The 21,336-nt window shown below is 42.5% G+C and overlaps 1 long non-coding RNA gene across 2 annotated transcripts; it reads left to right on the forward strand.

Moving 5' to 3' along the window:
• The first annotated feature begins 1,141 nt into the window (after positions 1-1,141).
• Positions 1,142-13,294, forward strand: LOC138852176 (uncharacterized). Of its 2 annotated transcripts, none has more exons than XR_011391593.1 (3): positions 1,142-1,429; positions 1,687-2,049; positions 4,028-4,443. It is a non-coding gene; the product is annotated as an uncharacterized lncRNA (long non-coding RNA). The 2 variants fall into 2 exon arrangements; XR_011391594.1 differs by lacking the exon at positions 4,028-4,443 and adding an exon at positions 13,092-13,294 and having other exon boundaries at positions 1,143-1,429.
• The last annotated feature ends 8,042 nt before the right edge of the window (positions 13,295-21,336 follow it).

A 21,336-nucleotide genomic window follows, 5' to 3' on the forward strand; every position in this document is an offset into this window, starting at 1 on the left:
GATGAGTTAGACACCACCTACGACTGCTTCGCCTCACCTGTCTGCAGTATATAAACTCCTTCTCCTCTCATTTACTGCACTCTTTTCATAACTGATGGACTGAATAACAAAAAAGGCACAATACCGTGACTGGAACGATACACAAATAACCCGCACATAGAAGAGAGGAGTTCACGACGACGTTTCGGTCCGACTTGGAGCATTTACAGTCACGCAGTGTGATTTTGAAAATGGTCCAAGTCGGACCGAAACGTCGTCGTAAGCGCCTCTCTTCTATGTGGGGTAATTTGAGTATCGATGGTCTGATCACATCGAATCCAGGCTGAGGGACTGATTACCTCAAACGCCTGATCTTCAACTATTTTTCTCTGTACTGGACTGAAGAAGCCACTGGATGGTGAACGTTTCCGCAATAAAGAGAGCAAGTGTTGCACAAGTATCTAATTCATCAACTAGTGACTTTTATTTCTACTTCATGACTAACAACATTGTCTGCCTGCAGATGTTATTAATAAATCTTTCCCCAGTAAAGAAACAAAACTTCAGTTTTTTTCATTATCACTTTACTGAAACCTCAAACAACCGAGTGTAAATGTTGACACACATTATTAAGAAGTCTGTTGCTGTTGCTTCACGCTGGTGTTGCGTTTCATGCTGGTGTTGCGTTTCATGCTGGTGTTATGTTCCATTAGGGTGGTGTGTTCCATGCTGGTGCTTGTTCCATGCTGGTACCGTGTACTCCATGCTGGTGTTGCGTTCCATACTGGTGTTGTGTTCCATGCTGATGCTATGTTCTCTATGTTGGTGCTGTGTGTTCCATGATAGGTCTGTAAGTGACGTGTACGAAGTCCTAATTTTTTGTTGTTGTGCTGTGCTCTAGTTTGTTTGTGTTGAGGAGGGGAGGAAGTGTGTGTACTCACCATGTTTTTGCGGTGGAGTTGAGATTTAGCTCCTGGTTCGCGTCTTCTAGACTTTTTTATGGGAATAATTAAACTATGATACTGTTAAATAGCTAAACAAAATGTATGAAGATATTTTTATTTGAGAGAAGATACGAGCCCAAACGGCATCGTTGATTTCTGGCCTCTTGGGCCTTATCATATCTATACTCTTGAAGGTATGTACTAAGTTTGCCTCCACCACTGTCTCATACACATTATTCCACTTTTCGACTACTGAGACTCACTACAACCTTTTATCTCTGTTGTCCATCTGCTGGTGTTGTGGTCCACCTTCGTTCCATCTTTGTTCCACCTGTGTTCCGCCTATGTTTCATTTGTGTTCTCTTGCTCTTGGTTTGTCTCTTTCTGCCTTATCACTTACTCTTTGGATTTTGTATGTCATAATCTTATCTTCCCCAGTCCTCCTCTCTTTGCCACGGTCGTCAGGTTCAATTCTTTCAACCTCTACTCACAGGGCATTTCTCACGGTAATGGTACAAGTCTGGTTGCATACTTACTGACCATGAGCTTCGCATATGTTTGACTAGGTGTAGGAGCCGTGCGCTCAATAATTGACCTAATATATGTCCTACATAAAATTCTGAATGATTCTTTAAGGTTCCTGAATGTTGTAGTAATGCTTACTAGTTTTGTATATGCTGCCGATGTTTTATAGTTTGTGTAATTCTGGTGATATTCTTGGTCTTATATTTACCACAAGTCCTCTCCGCTCTCATATTTGCAGCTTCTCTCCCAAGGTGAAGTCAACTCACCTATTTGTGATTGCAGAGGTCGAGTCGCAGCTCTTGACCCCGCTTCTTCGCAGGTCGTGTGTGTGCATGTATGTATAAGAAAGCAAGTAAGCGAGCAAGAAAATAATTAAGTGGGTGCCGAGGAAGGAGGCCTTAAATGCTTGGAACAAGAGTGGCCAGCATCAAGGCCACTCGGGGCCTCTCTGAGTGACCTTCGTGCAGGCTTGCCCTGCCAACAGTAACTGAAGTGTTGAGAGAGTGGACTCAGTGGCGGGTGAGACAGTCGTCACCAGCTGGCGTGGGGTGTGCAAGCGTGGCTCACGCACAGTAATATACTTCCATCACTATTCTAAAAGGTATTTATTTATCATTATTAAATTGATATTTAACACTGAGGCTTAACTAATAGGCATTCTTTTATGTTTTGTGTAATTCTGAAACTTTAATCTCTGTTGTACATATTTTTGTGTGGCTATGAACGATGAGTGACCAACGTGGTCGAAGTGCTTAAGTGAATGTGTCAACTAATACTTCATGTGACAGGTATGTTGAAAATGGTATAAAATACAAAGTCGGCATTTTATACCATTTTCAACAAGACTAATACTTCTCTGTGAATGTTTCTTGATATTGTTGAATGGTGACCTGTGAACCGAGCAGTGCTCTTTGTCTCTTGTCATCGTGAGTAATTTTTTTTTTTTGCCTTAAAACCGCGATATATCCTCACCATAACATTTAACACTTAAGATCATTGACTAATAAATTCTCGTGTGTTTTGTCTTCCTAATATTTTTCTTTATTCTCTGTGAATGCTTCTTGTTTTGTAGTGAATTGTGAGTAACTAGTTGTAAGAGAACACTAGAGAACTCGGAAGATAAGACTGCTTATCAGATGACTTTTTATACATAAGATATGTGTTTGACCTTGAGCTCCTGACGGCAGGTTGTGTGAGAATACCTATTCTTAGAATTATTTTTACTATATTCAAAAACAAACGTCAAATCCGTACGAGTCGTACAGATTTGCTCATAGATACAAGGAGCTGAACAATGTTTTTTTGTGGATAAATGTCTCACAGAACCGACAAGTTGATAAACTGGACACATGTGTAACACTTGGGTATCTTTTTTGGTGAAAAAGTTTCGCTACACTGTGGCTTCATCAGTCTAATACAAAGAAAAAATGTGAAGGTCAGAAGGAGACTCAGGTAATCAGTCCCTCAGCCTGAGAGACTCATTACCTCAAACTCTTCCTGTTTAGGACAGGTTAAAATGGGAAAATCTCATCCGGCTTCTAAGAGCTGGGGCCCGTGCCCAAAATACAGCAAGCATTACCTCTCTGAACCGCAGCGCTGAGTCGCTGGAACAGAAAACTAGCCGCTCTGGAATCCCCAGTTACCCTGAAGGAACTTAAAAGCACTGAAGTTGTCCTTAAGGAACTTAGATGCACTCTTTTCCAATGGGCCAAGGGTCTCTGAGCCTATGCCTGGTTTCGGGGGTCAATGCCCCCTCGGTCCGGTCTGTGACCAGGCCTCGTGGTGGATCAGTGCCTGATCAACCAGGCTGTTACTGCTGGCCGCAAGCAAATCGACGTATGAAACACAGCCCGGCTGGTCAGGTACTGACTTTAGGCGCCTGTCCAGTGCCTTCTCGAAGAGAGCCAGGGGTCTATTGGTAATCCCCCTTATGAACGCTGGGAGGCAGTTGAGCAGTCTTGGGATCCTGACGCTTATTGTGTTGTCTCTTAGCATACTCGTGGCGCCGCTGCTTTTCACTGGGGGAATGTTGCATCTCCTGCCGAGTTTTTTTTTTTAGCTGTCTTAGGGAGTGATTTTCGTGCGTAAATTTGGTACTTATCCCTCTAGGTTTTTCAAAGTGTATATTATCATGTATCTCTCTCGCCTGCATTACAGGGAATACAAGTCAAGGGACTTCAACTGTTTCCAGTAATTTAGGTGCTTTATCAAACTTACGTGTGCCGTGAAGGTTCTCTGTACATTCTCCATGTCAGCAATATTGCATGCCTTGAAAAGGGCCATTATTATACAGCAGTATTTCGTCCTAGAGAGAACGAGCAATTTGAAGAGACTCATCATGGGCTTGGCGTCCCTAGTTTTGAAGGCTCTCATTATCCATCCTATCATTTTTCTAGCAGATGTGGCGGATACATTGTTGTGGTCTTTGAAAGTGAGATCCTCTGACATTATCACTCCCAGGTCCTTCACAATAGTTTATCGCTCTACTTTGTGGTTGGAATTTGTTTTATACTCTGGTATAGTTTTAATTTCTTCAAGTTTAAATTTCTCTTCACTGAACTTTATATTGTTTCCCACAGCCAATTTAAATATTTCATTGATGTTCGCTTGGAATCTTGCTGTGTCTTAAATGGAGGACACTGATGCAAATTCGGGTGTCATCTGCAAAGGAAGACATGGTGCTGTGTCTTACATCTCTGTCTATGTCGGATATGAAGATGAGAACAGGATGGGGGTGAGTACTGTGACTTGTGGAACAGAGCTTTTCACTGTAACCACCTCAGATTTTACTGTTTTTACTATTACTCTTTATTCTATGTGTTAGGAAGTTATAGACCCATCTACCAACTTTTCCTGTTATTCCTTTATCATGCATTTTGTGTGCTGTTGCACTGTGGTCGCACTTGTCGAAGGCTTTCGCAAAGTCTGTGTGTACTACATCCGCATTTTGTTTGTCCTCCAGATCATCAAAGACTTTGCCATAGTGGTCCAGTAGTTAACCCAGGCAGGTGCGGCCTGCTCTAAACCCATGTGTGGTGCGGGTTGTGTAACTGATGGGTGGCGATCTAGCTTCTTAGAACCCTTTCAAAGATTTTTATATGGGATTTTAGCACTATCGGTCTGTAATTCTTTGCAATTTTTTTACTTCTTCCTTTGTGGAGTGGGGTTATGTTGTTTTTAGTAACTGTTATGAACCCCGTGTCCATGCTTCCTCTCCATTAAATGCTAAAGTACGTGACAGGCTTTTTGCTGTCCTTGATGAACACGGAGTTACATGAGTCTGGGCCTGGAGGAGAGTGCATGGGCATGCCATTTATGGCCTTTCGAAAGTCATGTTCATATAATGATGGGCAAGTTCACCGTATTTTTTAGACTTTTGGGACTCTCTAAAGCTGACAGCTGACCCTCCTTCCGTTCTGGTGTATCGGCCAGTGTGGCTGCACATGTGTAGTCCTGCACCACCTGCTTGCCATCTGTCCAGGCTTGAAGGGTGATACCATGTGGACAATTTTAGTTACAATAAGATCTACATAGTTGGGGTGGCTCCCTCATTGCTGGGCATCCAGCTGTTGTGAGGCTCCTCTTGGTAATGTTATTAACCTCTTCATATCTTGCAATCTTTCCCTTGGATATATGGCACACAGGTATGTGGTACCTGAATACAGCTGTGTTCAGCAAGAATAAGGTTAGCAAGGGGAAGGGTAACACCAATGCGGATGGTCTTTGGGTCAAGTCATATGCTAAGGGTGGAGTTGGGAATAGCCAACAGAAAGTTCTCTGAATAAGGAGCTCTCACTACAGAACCAGGTTCTGTTCTTCCCCGACACACTGAAGGATGAAGGATATATTCTCCACTATTGGGTCATCCCAGTGTGAATGTTTGTAGTTGTTGGAGAGCGCAGGTCTAGTTTCAAAGCCTGTTAGATTATCCCAGAATGTGGCTCCACAATAAGTTGTGTAATAAATTAGTAACATTATATGATACACAAGTTACAGGAGGACCCAGTATCCGCAGGTTCAGTTCCGTTGTTTCAGTTATCCGCTTCTCACGGTGGCCTGAAAATATTAAGAGGGGGAGCAGGATTCTACTAGGAAAACTGCAATAGTCTGATTTCATTTATTTTTTATTAAAAGTTAGGAAGGTGGTCCAAAGCGTATACTAGACATTTAGTGAAGTTTCCCCAAAAATGAGACGAGAAAAAAATAAAATAATGCTTTTTTATATGGCAACACCTTGGTAAAATTTGTGCCAGATTGTTAATGTTTAGGATTTTACAGTTGACTTTACATGAACAAAACTGAAGACGAATTGTATTGGAATTGAACGACTCATTATTATTTTGTATCCCAAATAATTCTTTTTTTTGGGGGGGTATTTTAAAGTAAAACAAACGGTAAAGGCTTTTACAAATTCCCTTCATGGGATTGTAAAACCAAGATTCCTTCCTTTCCACTAAGTCTACTCCTCTTTGCATCCCTTCCTCACTGATCAGTCGTCTAACACAACGTCACAGTACTTACACCATCACCTCACTTCATCTCAATGCATTGTAGCATCGTCACATCATCACAACTAACATGGTGAGGAGTCCGGGCTCGATTCCCGGCGTGGGTATTAACATTGGACGTATTTCGTTACACCGGTTGTCTATGTTCACCCATCAGTAAAGTTGGTACCTGGGAGTTGGTCGACTGGTGTGGGTCGCATCATGGGGAAAAATTGACCTAATTTGCCCGAAATGCTCTGCATAACAAGCAGCTTTCTATATACTAATATGTCATTGATGTCAGACCTTTATACCTTGTACATGTACTTGTACAAATAATAATAATAATAATAATAATAATAATAATAATAATAATAATAATAATAATATTTTGTTTCTAAACAAAATAATAAAAATATAATAATCGTGAAATAATATAATAATCATAATATAATGTAATAAGTAATAATAATAATTATTATTATTAATAGCCTGAGCTTGCTACCATCTGCAGCTCATAAGACTGCCATCCCCACGAGCCCCTTTGAGGCGGGGTAGATGGCAGACCAGAGGCCTAGCTTCTCCCTACGAGCCCCGTGAGGGCGGGGAATGTGGCTAGGCCTGGGGACACTTGGTCCCAACGATGAGGAGGTACTTGTACCTCCTCCCATGGGAGACTTAAGTCTCGAGACACTCCCCAGATAGGGAGCCAAGGCCGGGTCACCACTACTTGGAAAAGACCCGGGCCGGGAGAATACCGGCGAAAAAAAATTATTATTAATAATTAATATTAATTATTATTAATATAATAAAATAACTATTTGGTATGTACAAAGTGGAAGGAGCTTCTCACAAGGGAGAGCTGAGGCACAAGTGCTGGAGACAGTTCTAACGTCTGATGCGCATCCATTGCACCCTCGGCCACACCCCTCGCTGTACACTCAACAACCCCCCAGTCCCACCCTACAACGTGCCCTTATAAATCTCCCACTGTCACATCCCATACCATGACTCTACCTCATTCCTGCCTCTCCCACCCATACGTCTTGCCTCTGTAATTTCCCCAGGGCCGCACACCTTCACACACAACATTCCAACCAATAATTTACCCCCACACAATCTTCCCATACGATTCCCCTCACGGCCACTCGCTCACACCTATACCATTTCCCTCACATCCACCATTCTCTCAGAGCCACTTATCCCATTTGACCTCAACCACACACCTTACCTGACCTTTCATCCTAACATTCCATCCACACACCTAATTACTTAGTTACTTACCACACTCATTACTGTGTAGAATAGAGCGTATCTGTGGCTTATGATTGGTTAGGGTAGTGATCCCTGTCAACTCATTTGTAGAATTCAGCCCAGAAACCTGCCATCTCATTTTCTTACCTGAATTCTTTTCTTCTAGTTATACAAGGGGAGTTGTGTTAAGACGGTTGCAACTGCTGATCTTATGAGGGATGTGGGAGGTTACCTGGAGGTTATTCCGGGGATCAACGCCCCCGCGGCCCGGTCCATGACCAGGCCTCCCGATGGATCAGGGCCTGATCAACTAGGCTGTTACTGCTGGCCGCACGCAGTCCAACGTACGAGCCACAGCCCGGCTGATCCGGCACTGACTTTAGGTATCTGTCCAGCTCTCTCTTGAAGGCAGCCAGGGGTTTATTGGCAATTCCCCTAATGCTTGATGGGAGGCTGTTGAACAGTTTTGGGCCCCGGACACTTATGGTGTTTTCTCTTAGTGTACCAATGGCGCCCCTACTTTTTATTGGGGGCATTTTGCATCGCCTGCCCAGTCTTTTACTTTCGTAGGGAGTGATTTCTGTGTGCAGATTTGGGACCATTCCTTCCAAGATTTTCCAAGTGTAGATTATGATATATCTCTCCCTCCTGCGTTCCAACGAGTACAAGTCAAGTGCTTCCAAGCGTTCCCAGTAGTTAAGGTGCTTGACAGAACTTATACGTGCAGTAAAGGATCTCTGTACACTCTCTAGATCTGCGATTTCACCTGCTTTGAATGGAGATGTTAATGTACAGCAGTATTCCAGCCTAGAGAGAACAAGTGATTTGAAAAGGATCATCATGGGCTTGGCATCTCTCGTTTTGAAAGTTCTCATTATCCATCCTATCATTTTCTTTGCACGTGCGATCGTGGCACTGTTGTGATCCTTGAAAGTGAGATCCTCAGACATTACTACTCCCAGGTCCCTTACATTATTTTTCCGCTCTATTGTATGGCCGGAGTCAGTAGTATACTCTGTTCTAGTTATTATCTCCTCCAGTTTTCCATAACGGAGTAGTTGGAATTTGTCCTCATTGAACATCATATTGTTTACCGTTGCCCACTGGAAAACTTTGTTTATATCTTCTTGGAGGTTAACCGCGTCCTCAGCAGATGACAGAACAGGTAGTGTTTCTTTTATATTCACAGGTAATGAATTCCAGATTTTAGGGCCTTTTATGTGCATTGAGTTTTTGCATAGCGTGAGATGGACACGAGGAACATCAAAGAGTGATCTGTGCCTTGTGTTATGGTCATGTGTTCTGTTGAGGTTGGCAAGGAGATGTTTGAGGGGAGGGTTAATATCAGAGTTAAGTGTTCTATGTATGTAATAGGTGCAGTAATAAGTATGGATGTTTTGTATGGTGAGTAGGTTTAGAGTTTTGAATATTGGTGGAGTGTGCTGCCTGTAGTGAGAATTTGTTATCATTCTGACTGCAGCCTTTTGTTGGGTAATTAGTGGTCTGAGATGGTTAATTGTTGTTGAGCTTGAAGATCCATCTCCCCACTTTCCCAGTTATTCCTTTAGCACGTATTTTATGGGCTATTACGCCATGATCGCATTTGTCAAATGCTTTTGCAAAGTCTGTGTATATTACATCTGCATTCTGATTTTCTTCCAGTGCATCCAAGGCCATATCATAGTGATCCAGTAGTTGTGAGAGGCAGGAGCGACCTGCCCTGAACCCATGTTGCCCTGGATTGTGCAGATTTTGGGAATCCAGGTGATTTGCAATCCTGCTTCTTAGCACTCTTTCAAAGATTTTTATGATGTGGGACGTCAGAGCTATTGGTCTATAGTTCTTAGCTAATGCTTTGCTGCCACCTTTATGGAGTGGGGCTATATCCGTTGTTTTAAGTGACTGTGGAATTTCACCCATGTCCAAGCTCCTCCTCCATAGTGTACTTAGGGCACGCGAGAGGGGTTTCTTGCAGTTCTTAATGAAAACAGAGTTCCACGAGTCTGGGCCCGGGGCTGAGTGCATGGGCATGTTGTCAATGGCTTTTTCGAAATCTATCGGAGTTAGGGTAATGTCGGAAATCTGGCATACATTTATGGAGTTTTGAGGCTCATTCATGAAGAAATCATTTGGGTCGTCGATCCTCAGACCGATTAGTGGTTCACTAAACACAGAGTCGTACTGGGATTTCAATATTTCACTCATTTCCTTGTTGTCATCTGTGTAAGTCCCATCCTGTCTGAGTAAGGGCCCGATACTAGATGTGGTATTTGCCTTGTTTTTGGCATATGAAAAGAAATATTTTGAATTTCTTTCAATTTCACTAATAGCTTTAAGCTCCTCCTGTCTCTCCTGGTTCCTGTAAGAGTCATTTAACTTAAGTTCGATAGTTTCCACTTCCCTGGTCAGCGCCTCCTTTCGTGTATCAGATATTCTAGCACTCCTGAGGAGCTCAGTGACTCTTCGTCGTCTTCTGTAGAGGGAGCGTCTTTCTCTCTCCAGTTTACTCCTGCTCTTCTTCTTTCTTAGGGGAATATGCCTAGAACATGCTTCGGCTGCCAGGAAGTTGATCCTTTCAAGGCACTGGTTTGGATCCATGTCATTTAAGACATCTTCCCAACATGTTTCGTTTAGGACATGGTTTACCTGGTCCCAGTTGATGTTCTTGTTGTTGAAGTTGTATTTTGTGAAGACACCTTCACAGGTACATGCATTCTGCTGATCAGGACCCCTATGCATGTACGTCTGGACTTCGATTAGGTTGTGATCGGAATTAGTTGTTTTTGATATTCTTATGTCTCTTATCAGGTCCTCATTATTTGTGAAGATAAGGTCAAGTGTGTTTTCTAGTCTTGTTGGCTCCACTATCTGCTGGCTTAAGGTGTGTTTTTCGCAGAGACTTAGTAGCTCATGTGTGTGTGACCTTTCATCTGCGCTACCTCCGGGGATTGTTTCAGCTATAACATTATTTGCTACATTCTTCCATTTTGTATGCCTTAGGTTGAAATCACCAAGCAGTAAGATGTTTGGGGATGGAGCTGGAAGGTTTTCCAAACAGTAATCAATTTTCAGTAGCTGTTCCTTGAACTGTTGTGAGGTTGCATCTGGTGGCTTATATACAACCACAATGACTAGGTTTTGGTTCTCGATCTTTATTGATAGAACTTCAACTACCTCATTTGTGGTGTTCAGCAACTCCGTGCAGATGAGGGACTCTTTGACATACAGGCCAACCCCCCCTTGTTGCCTGTTTTTTCTGTCGCATCTAAAAAGGTTGTAACCACTTATCCATATTTCACTGTCAAAGTGATCTTTTGTGTGAGTCTCTGTGAAGGCTGCAAACATTGCATTAGACTCCTCTAGAAGTCCACTGATAAAAGGTATTTTGTTGTTGGTGGATGGCTTAAGGCCCTGTATATTAGCAAATATGAACGAGGTTGTATTCTGTGTTTGTTGGGGGGATTTTGTTATTGGCATCAGTAGTTGTAATTCTGGAGGGCCATGGGTGGCCACTGGCTGCGCCTCCAGTCCAACAAGGCTCCAAGGTGGTGGACTATTTTTGTTATTTCCTTCCATTTTCTTTTTCGTTTCCTGCCACTAAAAAATCACCTGGAGTTGGGTTGTCGTAGCTACTATTGTTTGTCTTGTGGGGTCTGTGCCTCCTGGTCCCTTTTAGATGGTATGCAGGGCAGTCGATGTTGTAACACTGCTTCTGGAGGACCGAGGAGTGACACATTTTTGGGTGAAAGAAAGTACAGGAAGAAGAACGACACACTCCTTTAGACAGGAGGTCGCTACATTTTTTGGGATGCTCAAAGTTGCATGTCCCATTTTTTTCCTGATATTCCATGCTTACAGATGCCCCAAGCATAATATTTGCACAAATTCACCTTTGGTTGAGAATTGTTGGGAGGTGTGTTGTCAATTTCTGCAGGTTCTGGGACTGCACTATAATCCTCAGTATCCAAGCCAGGGCCACCCCGTCCTGGATTCCATCTACTTTCCTCAGTAGAGGAAGAAGGAGGAGACTCCTCTCCAACATCTGTACTGTGGGCCACGGTCTTGTGCAATGATGGTTGTATATTTATAGTTTCAGTGGTGGCTGTGGTAGAGTCCCTAGTAGAGTCTGGGCTGGCAATAAGGCTGGAGGCTGAGCCTGGGCCAGCTCCAGCACTGTGGGTATTAGTGCTATGACTGGGGGATGGGTCTGGTTTAGCACTATGTGGGTGACTAGATAGTTTCGAGTCATCTGTTGTGGTATGGACATTCTGCATTTTTTGATACACTATCTCTTGCTCCCATGTTTTATATATTTTTGGTAGACTATCCAAGAGGTCATCTTTGTTTTCTTGATTATTTTTATCATTTATTACTCTCCTTAGTACCTTTCTGATACCTGCCCAAAGTTCTACATCTTTATTGCACAACCAGAAGCACCTTGCTAGTTCGAGGTCATTTTTTGAGGCTGTATTTAGTCTAGTACAAGAGATATGGTGTTTGGAAGAGCATAGGTTGCATGTGATTCTGGATTTCCTTCCAAGGATTTTTTTACATGTCCCACAGATATGCTGTGCTGACATCCTGTCTGTATCCTACTACACTGTATGCCACGGAAGAAAACTGATTTCCACTTTACCTTTCTCTTGCTGGTGCCAGTAATATGCAAGATGTATTTATACGAACCAAGTTTGCAGTATGTGGGTGGTGGTGTAGGGTGGGTGGTGGTGCAGGGTGGGTGTGAGCCGGCAGACTTGCCCACACTGCAACACTTCACTATTATTTTTTTTTTAATACTATTTTTATTACTATTTAAATTCCTTTTATGTAGTGCTGTACACTGTTTATCTCAAGGATATACACTGTATTCTTTCAAATTACACTTTTCACTGCGTTATACTGGGATCATTGTTTTATTGTTTACACAGGCCTACGCTAACTTCCCCCTACACTTCTAAGGAAAAGATTATTTCCTGTTTAGTAGAGGTAACGGTTGTATGCTCAATTTATGTATGCTGTGATTCCCTGCACCTCAATGCTACCATCACTCGTTTCATATCTTATGACTGTAGTAGTTACTTATCCGTTATTAACACTTCACTGGACCTCTGCCAGTCGCTTGTAAGATATTCCCCTATCTACACTATATATTGTACGCTATACTTGGCGATAATTTAGATTACTCTTATCTACAATTTAGTTCACTATGCCACTGCACATATATATCCTTGTCACTCACTATATTACTTATAGATAGATAGATCGATATTCGTTTATTTCCACTTGTGTCGACACCCGGCAATAATTCACTAGTGCTGGTCAGGTCTATTTCCCACGGTAACCGTTTCTCCACCGGCACTCTCTATGTGACACTATAATCCATATTTTCCTATTTAGCGTTCACTGATATTCCTTTTTTGTTTGTTCAAAGGAGTATATGCACTTTATGGTTGCACACGCTTATTTCCCGCATTCTGTTCCTTCTACTACTATTAAGACACGCAGTTTTTGACGGAGCACAAACGCGCGCGCCTCAGGGGCCCTATTCTATTGTAAAAAAAAGGATGCCAGAAAATAATTGTCAGATATAATAGGTATTTTATGAAATTATTATATAATGTAGCGTTTGTGAATGAAGTTTTGACGTCGTGTGGTGCCACAGTGTGTAACTAAGTAAGTTTATGTAAGTACAGGAACAAATAAGAACAGTTACACATTTAGGTGACTACAATTAGCATACCTTTTATTATTATTATTACAATCAGAACTTAGCGCTAAACCCACAAGGTTATAGTACGATGTGGATGTATGTAATTACCTTTTTGAAATTACTGTACCTACTTGTAGCTACAGGAGCAGAGCTTTGCTTGTGGTGTTCCGTCTTTAATGCTTTGTTTATCAACAGACTTGTCTGTTACCTTCCCCACTCAGACAGCTCGTAGGGAGTAGCAGAGATGCTGGTGCAGCAACAGTCAAGGTTAAATATCTGGTATCTCAAGGCCAGTGTTGTCGCTTGTATGAGTCTCTCAACTATTTAAAGCTCTGCTCCATTTGAACCATTCATGACACTGGGGCCACAGACTGAGTGACTCGGAGGGTCTCTGGAGGTCAATAATTATGGTGGCTGAATCAGGAATTCACAACAGTGGAAATAAGTCACTTTGACTTTTTTTAGGGTTATCCTAGGTAATTTATGGAAATATAAACACATATGCAGTATAATGTGATCCTTTATTGACTACGTTTCGCCCACACAGTGGGCTTTTTCAAGTCACACACGGATCTACCTGGGGTGGAAGGAACGCGAGTATTTATAGTCAGGTTCAGAATGCTGAGGTCAGGTGGAGAATGCTGCATCTGATGAGAATCTGATGATGGTGGAGAAACGTTCTCCACCATTATTCCTTCGTCTGTCACCTGGCTCCGTTATGTTGACGACATTCTCCTCATAACTCCTAAACGCTTCAATTCCTTTCCTTGATGTTCTGCTCTGCAAAGCTGACCACGAACTTCGTTTTAAAGTCTATCGAAAACCCACCAACCAAAACGATCTTCTCCACTTTTACTCTCACCACGACACCAAAACCAAACGTGGTGTAATTATAGGCTTCTTCCTGCGTGCACTCAGAATCTGCAGCAATGAGTTTCTTGAAGAAGAATGCACGATGATTGAACAAGTATTTTCTAAACTCCACTATCCTCGTCACTTCATCAGAGACTGCAGACGACGGGCATTAAACATCTTCAACACACCCAGAGAAGACACTGCCGAGAAGAGATACATAGTCCTCCCCACCAACTCCATTGCCAAACACGTTTCCAACATCTTTTCCAATACCTCATTTCAAGTATCTACCTCCACAACCACGACCATCAAGGACATTACCAGTGATAGACAGGACAAGCTTCCACCCTCTGCAGGGGTATACATAATCCCTTGTAATGACTGCAACAAGTTATACGTGGGCGAAACATCAAGGGACCTCCAAACACGTATTTCAGAACACCAATACGCAAGCAGGTCTGACGACACAAGGAATGCCTGCGTACAACACCGTAATTCACACAACCACTTGATAAACTACAGAAACTCAAGACTTATCGCCACAGAAGACAACACTCAATACCGAAGAATCCTGGAATCATCACTTATTTCTATATCCGACAACTTCAACCAGAATAGTGGCTTCTATAACATAGCTGAACCACTTGCCAAGAAACTTCTTCATCGCTATCCCACATAAGAACACTGTAGAAGGTCTGCTCACAAACTTATCCAATCTCCTTTCCAAGCTACCCAAGATTTTAGACTCTATAACCCCACTCGGTACATCATCAGATGCAGCATTCTCCACCTGACCTCAGCATTCTGAACCTGACTATAAATACTCGCGGTCCTTCCACCCCAGGTAGTTCTGTTTGTGACTTGAAAAAGCCCACTGTGTGGGCGAAACGTAGTCAATAAAGGATCACATTATACTGCATATGTGTTTATATTTCCATAATTGTGCTGATGACCAACATTAATTAGTGGTATCTGAATTATGTTACTATATTAATCTGTTCTTATATAGAATGAAGTGTGCCAATATGTATTACATGATTTGACTGCATGGTCTAAAAATAATTTCAATGCCATTTGTAAGTTAGCCCCGCCTGATCAATATATTCTTCACATCTTTTATGTTCTTCAATGGGATACCAAATTTATCAAAAACTAGAGCAAATCAAGCAAAGCCGATGACATATTAGGAATCAGCACCACAAATTTACCCTAAAATCGGTGTAATATAATTGACCAGAAAATAAATGTTGACCAGTGATTTGTGTAACTCTATTTGTATTAATACCTAAAGAAACTTAATGGAACCTCAGAAAACAATATTCATTCGCAATCAGCGGGTCACCACCAGGTGGGTTCCAGTAGCCCATCAATTGAGGTAGGTTCCTTGATGCTAGTGAAGGGCTCTTGATCAAGGGAATTGGATCTGTGCTCCGGTTCCTTGAACTGAGCCTAAGTGCCTTTCACCCCCCATCTTCACAGGTGCTGTATAATCCCTACGGGTTTAGCACTTCTCCTAATAATCATAATAATAATACTAGTAATGGATTCCAATAATGTTTCGTTATTTACTATCGTTCTCTCAGGGTATCGACCTAACAATAATATTCTAAAATTATTGTAACACTTCTAGTATTTAATGGTGATTCAAATCCTCCCGGAAATTTTAATAAGACCTAAATCTCCTGAAAAGCTAGGATTTATAGTCTAAGGGTTTTCTAACTTACGAAGGGTAACTCACCTATAACAGGCATGCAACAAAAGATAAGTAGTTAATATTTACTTGCCTGTGGTTGGAGGTTTGGGCATTTGCACACAAATTTCCCCAAACGGTGGCCCGTGGCTTGGTGGCAACAGCTTTCGTTTCACACAGTAAGGGTCCGGGTTCGATTCCCGGCGAAGGGGTGTAAAAATCGGACGTGTTTCCTTACACCGGTTGTCTAAGAACATAAGAAAGAAGGAACACTGCAACAGGCCTACTGACCCATGCGAAGCAGGTCCATGCCACCCCCCGGCCTAGAACAATGACCACCTAGTCAGGTCACTTCCACTTAAGGAAGGAGCACGGCACCAGACCTGGTAGCCCAAGCTAGTCAGGTCCAACTCACACCCACCCACACCCACTCATGTATTTATCCAACCTATTTTTAAAACTACACAAGGTCTTAGCTTCTATGACGGTACTCGGGAGTTTGTTCCACTCATCCACAACTCTATTACCAAACCAGTGCTTTCCTATATCCTTCCTGAATCTGAACTTTTCCAACTTGAAACCATTGCTGCGAGTCCTGTCTTGGCTGGATATTTTCAGCACGCTATTTACATCCCCTTTATTTATTCCTGTTTTCCATTTATACACCTCAATCATATCCCCCCTAATTCTACGCCTTTCTAGAGAGTGCAGATTCAGGGCCCTCAGTCTATCCTCATAGGGAAGATTTCTGATACATGGGATCAACTTTGTCATCCTCCTCTGTACGTTTTCCAGTGCATTTATATCCATTCTGTAATATGGTGACCAGAACTGTGCAGCATAATCTAAATGAGGCCTAACCAAGGATATATAGAGTTGAAGAACAACCTGAGGACTTCTATTATTTATACTTCTTGATATGAAGCCAAGGATTCTGTTAGCTTTATTGCGAACACTTATGCACTGTTGTCTTGGTTTCAGATTACTGCTAACCAGAACTCCTAAATCCTTTTCGCAATCAGTAGTATTAAGATCTACACTATTCAGTTTATAAGTGGCATGGTTATTGTCCTGTCCAACATTTAGCACTTTGCATTTGTCTATATTAAACTGCATCTGCCACTTCTCCGACCACTGCATCAGTCTATTCAAATCATCCTGGAGTGCACTAATGTCCTCAATAGAATGAATTGGACGGCCTATTTTGGTGTCATCAGCAAATTTGCTTATGTCGCTATTTATTCCCTCATCTATATCGTTTATGTAAATTGTGAACAACAAGGGGCCCAACACTGACCCCTGTGGAACACCGCTTGTGACGTGCCCCCATTCTGATTTCTCCCCATTTATGCAAACTCTTTGCTGCCTATTTGTCAACCACGCCTCTACCCAGGAAAAAATTTCTCCTCCTATTCCGTGTGCCTTAAGTTTCCTCAAAAGTCTCTGATGTGGAACTCTATCGAAAGCCTTACTGAAGTCCATATACACAATATCATATTCATTACCATGATCTACCTCCTCAAACACCTTAGCGAAAAAAGTTAGTAAATTCGTAAGACAGGAACGCCCCTTAGTAAAACCGTGTTGAGATTCATTTATCAATTTATGCCTATCAAGATGGCTACGAATTGCCTCGGCAATTATTGATTCCATAAATTTTCCCACTATGGAGGTAAGGCTTATTGGTCTATAGTTCGAAGCTAAGGACCTGTCACCTGCCTTGTAAATAGGTATTACATTTGCCATTTTCCACTTATCAGGCACTATGCCAGTTTGTAGTGATATGTTGAAAAGATTAGCCAAAGGTTTGCAAAGTTCCTCTTTACATTCCTTTAAAACCCTTGCAAACAATTCATCAGGGCCTAGGGATTTCTTAGGTTTTAATTTCTCTATTTGTCTGTGGACTATGTCACTAGTTACTGCAATCGTGCATAGTTTATTATTGTCCTGTTCTACATAATTTATTATTTCTAGAATGTCGCTAGTATCTTCCTGAGTAAAAACTGAGGAAGTAAGAATTGAAAATTTCACACATATCCCTATCACTGTCAGTGATCTGACCTGAGTTACTCTTAAGTGGGCCTATGTTGTCTCTAATCTTACTTCTGTATACCTGAAAGAACCCTTTTGGGTTAGTCTTCGAATCCCTTGCGACCTTAGCCTCATAATCCCTTTTTGCTTTTCTTATTCTTTTTTTTTATTTCTCTCTTTAATTGAATATATTGATTTCTTAACTGCCCATCCCCTCTTTTGATACGCCTATATATGCCTCTCTTTTGACCAATGAGATGTTTTAATCTATTGTTCATCCATTTGGGATCATTTTTGTTAGATCTAATTTCCCTACTCGGAACAAAAGTTGACTGAGCAGCTAGAACTATGCTCTGAAAAACGTCATATTGGCAACCAACACCAGCTACCTGACCCATAGTCAGATCATCCCAATTTAGCCCACCCAGGTAATTTTTCAGTCCCATGAAATCAGCCAATCGAAAGTCTGGGACAGAGACTTGATTGCAGTTTACTGGGTAATTCCATAATATATTGAAACTAAGTGATTTGTGATCACTTTCCCCAAGCTCATCATTAACCTCAAGATTATTAATTAGTGAATCTTTGTTGGCAAGAACCAAGTCAAGCAGATTGTTTCCTCTAGTTGGTTCTGTCACAAACTGTTTTAAAAAGCAATCCTGAACTGTATCAAGAAAGTCACTAGACTCAAGATTTCCTGTCAAATTGTTCCAATCAATTTGTCTAAAGTTAAAATCCCCCATTAACACAACATTTTCATATCTAGACGCCTTATGAATTTCGTCCCATAGCAGCTTACTGCACTCCCTATCAAGGTTTGGGGGCCTATATATCACACCCAAAATTAATTTTTCATACCCCTCGAGAAACTGTAGCCAAACAGATTCTGTGTCTGATGTTTCTAATCTTATATCATGTCTAACACAACAATTTAAATTATCTCTGACATACATCGCCACTCCACCACCCTTCCTGTTGACCCTATCAGTGTGGAATAGTTTATAACCCTTTATGCTGCATTCAGAAGGCATTTCTCTATCCTTCAAGTTGAACCAGGTCTCAGTTATAGCAATAATATCTATATTACCTGCACTTGCGAGTAATCTTAGCTCATCTATCTTATTTCTTAGACTCCTACTATTTGTATAGTAAACCTTAAGGGAGCTAGTCACTCGTTGCCCTCTACTATCTCTCTTTGTTTGTTGATCAGTTGCTTTGCCTTTATTAGGAACTTTATTTTGAATATTGTCTTTTAAACATATCCCTGAGGTATCCTGGTAATATCTGCTGTTTCCAACAATAATACTGCAGCCTGATTGTTTCCCACAAACACCCATACCTCTATAATCTATCAGTTTAAAGTCCTAGACAAGTCATCAATTACCCCCTCAATCGAATTGGCTAATGCAACCACTCCAACCCCAGAGAGATGAACCCCATCCCTTGCATACATATCATGTTTGCCATAGAATTTGTCCCAGTTATCAATGAATGGGATTGCAAGTTCCTTGCAGTACCTGTCTAGCCAGCAATTTATACCAATTGCCCTAGACATCCATTCATTGCCCACTCCCCTTCTAGGCAAGATGCTACGTATGATAGGGATCCCTCCCTTAAACCTGACTACTTCTATGGCTAACCTGTACTTATCCAGCAGCTCCTGTCTCCTGCCCTTCCCAATGTCATTTCCACCAGCACTAAGACAGATACTGGGCTTGTTCCCATTACCTGACGTATTATTATCCAACCTACTGACTATGTCACCAATACCAGCTCCTGGGAGGCACACTCTCTGTCTGACTTTTCTATCTCTGTTACAAAAAGCACGGTCCATATATCTTACCTGAGAGTCTCCCACAATCAGAATATTCTTACCTTGATTAGCAGGGGAGTCAGTGGTACCTTTAACCTCACTAACCACTGAAGTACACTCGTCTTGGAGAACAGAGAATCGATTTCCTACCTTCACATCTTTATTAACCCTCCTCATCTTCCTTCTTCCTGAACTGTGAACCACTTGCCACTTAAAGCGGCTGCAGGACAGGTATGACCACACGTGAATATGAGGTACACCTGGCACCTGAGATTCAAGGTATAGCTATAACATGAGGTAGACCTGGGACCTGAGATTCAAGGTATGGCGAAAACCTGAGGTAGACCTGGGACCTGAGATTCAAGGTATGGCGAGAACAATAGGTTGACCTGGGACCTGAGATTCAAGGTATGGCGGGGACATGAGGTAAACCTAGGATCTGAGATTCAATGTATGGTAGACCTGGGACCTGAGATTCAAGGTATGGTGGGGACATGAGGTAAACCTAGGATCTGAGATTCAATGTATGGTAGACCTGGGACCTGAGATTCAAGGTATGGTGGAGACATGAGGTAAACCTAGGATCTGAGATTCAATGTATGGTAGACCTGGGACCTGAGATTCAAGGTATGGCTATAACATGAGGTAGACCTGGGACCTGAGATTTAAGTTATGGCGAGAATATGAGGTAGACCTGGCACCTGAGATTCAAGGTATGGCGAGAACAATAGGTAGACCTGGGACCTAAGAGTCAAGGTATGGCGGGTACATGAGGTAAACCTAGGGTCTGAGATTCACGGTTTGGTAGACCTAGGACCTGAGATTCAAAGTATAGCTATAACATGAGGTAGACCTGGGACCTGAGATTCAAGGTATGGCGAGAAGATGAGGTATACCTGGGACCTGAGATTCAAGGTTTGGCGAGAGCATGAGGTAGACCAGGGACCTGAGATTCAAGGTATGGCGAGAACATGAGGTAGACCAGGGACCTGAGGTTCAAGGTATGGCAAGAACATGAGGTAAACCTGGGACCTGAGATTCAAGATGTGACTATATAACAATAGGTAGACCTGGGACCTAAGATTCAAGGTATGCCGGGGACATGAGGTAAACCTGGGACCTGAGATTCAAGGTATGCCGGGGACATGATGTAAACCTGGGACCTGAGATTCAAGGTATGCCGGGGACATGAGGTAAACCTGGGACCTGAGATTCAAGGTATGCCGGGGACATGAAGTAGACCTGGGACCTGAGATTCAAGGTATGCCGGGGACATGAGGTAAACCTGGGACCTGAGATTCAAGGTATGCCGGGGACATGAAGTAGACCTGGGACCTGAGATACAAGGTATGCCGGGGACATGAGGTAAACCTGGGACCTGAGATTCAAGGTATGCCGGGGACATGTAAACCTGGGACCTGAGATTCAAGGTATACCGGGGACATGAGGTAAACCTGGGACCTGAGATTCAAGGTATGCCGGGGACATGAAGTAGACCTGGGACCTGAGATTCAAGGTATGCCGGGGACATGAGGTAAACCTGGGACCTGAGATTCAAGGTATGCCGGGGACATGAAGTAGACCTGGGACCTGAGATTCAAAGTATGCCGGGGACATGAGGTAAACCTGGGACCTGAAATTCAAGATATGCCGGGGACATGATGTAAACCTGGAACCTGAGATTCAAGGTATGCCGGGGACATGAGGTAAACCTGGGACCTGAGATTCAAGGTATGCCGGGGACATGAAGTAGACCTGGGACCTGAGATACAAGGTATGGCTATAACATGAGGTAGACCTGGGACCTGAGATTCAAAGTATGCCGGGGACATGAGGTAAACCTGGGACCTGAAATTCAAGATATGCCGGGGACATGATGTAAACCTGGAACCTGAGATTCAAGGTATGCCGGGGACATGAAGTAGACCTGGAACCTGAGATACAAGGTATGGCTATAACATGAGGTAGACCTGGGACCTGAGATTCAAAGTATGCCGGGGACATGAGGTAAACCTGGGACCTGAGATTCAAGGTATGGCGAGAACATGAGG

This window comes from Cherax quadricarinatus, unplaced genomic scaffold, assembly GCF_038502225.1.
Source record: "Cherax quadricarinatus isolate ZL_2023a unplaced genomic scaffold, ASM3850222v1 Contig4719, whole genome shotgun sequence".
In the NCBI taxonomy this organism is placed as follows: domain Eukaryota; kingdom Metazoa; phylum Arthropoda; class Malacostraca; order Decapoda; family Parastacidae; genus Cherax; species Cherax quadricarinatus.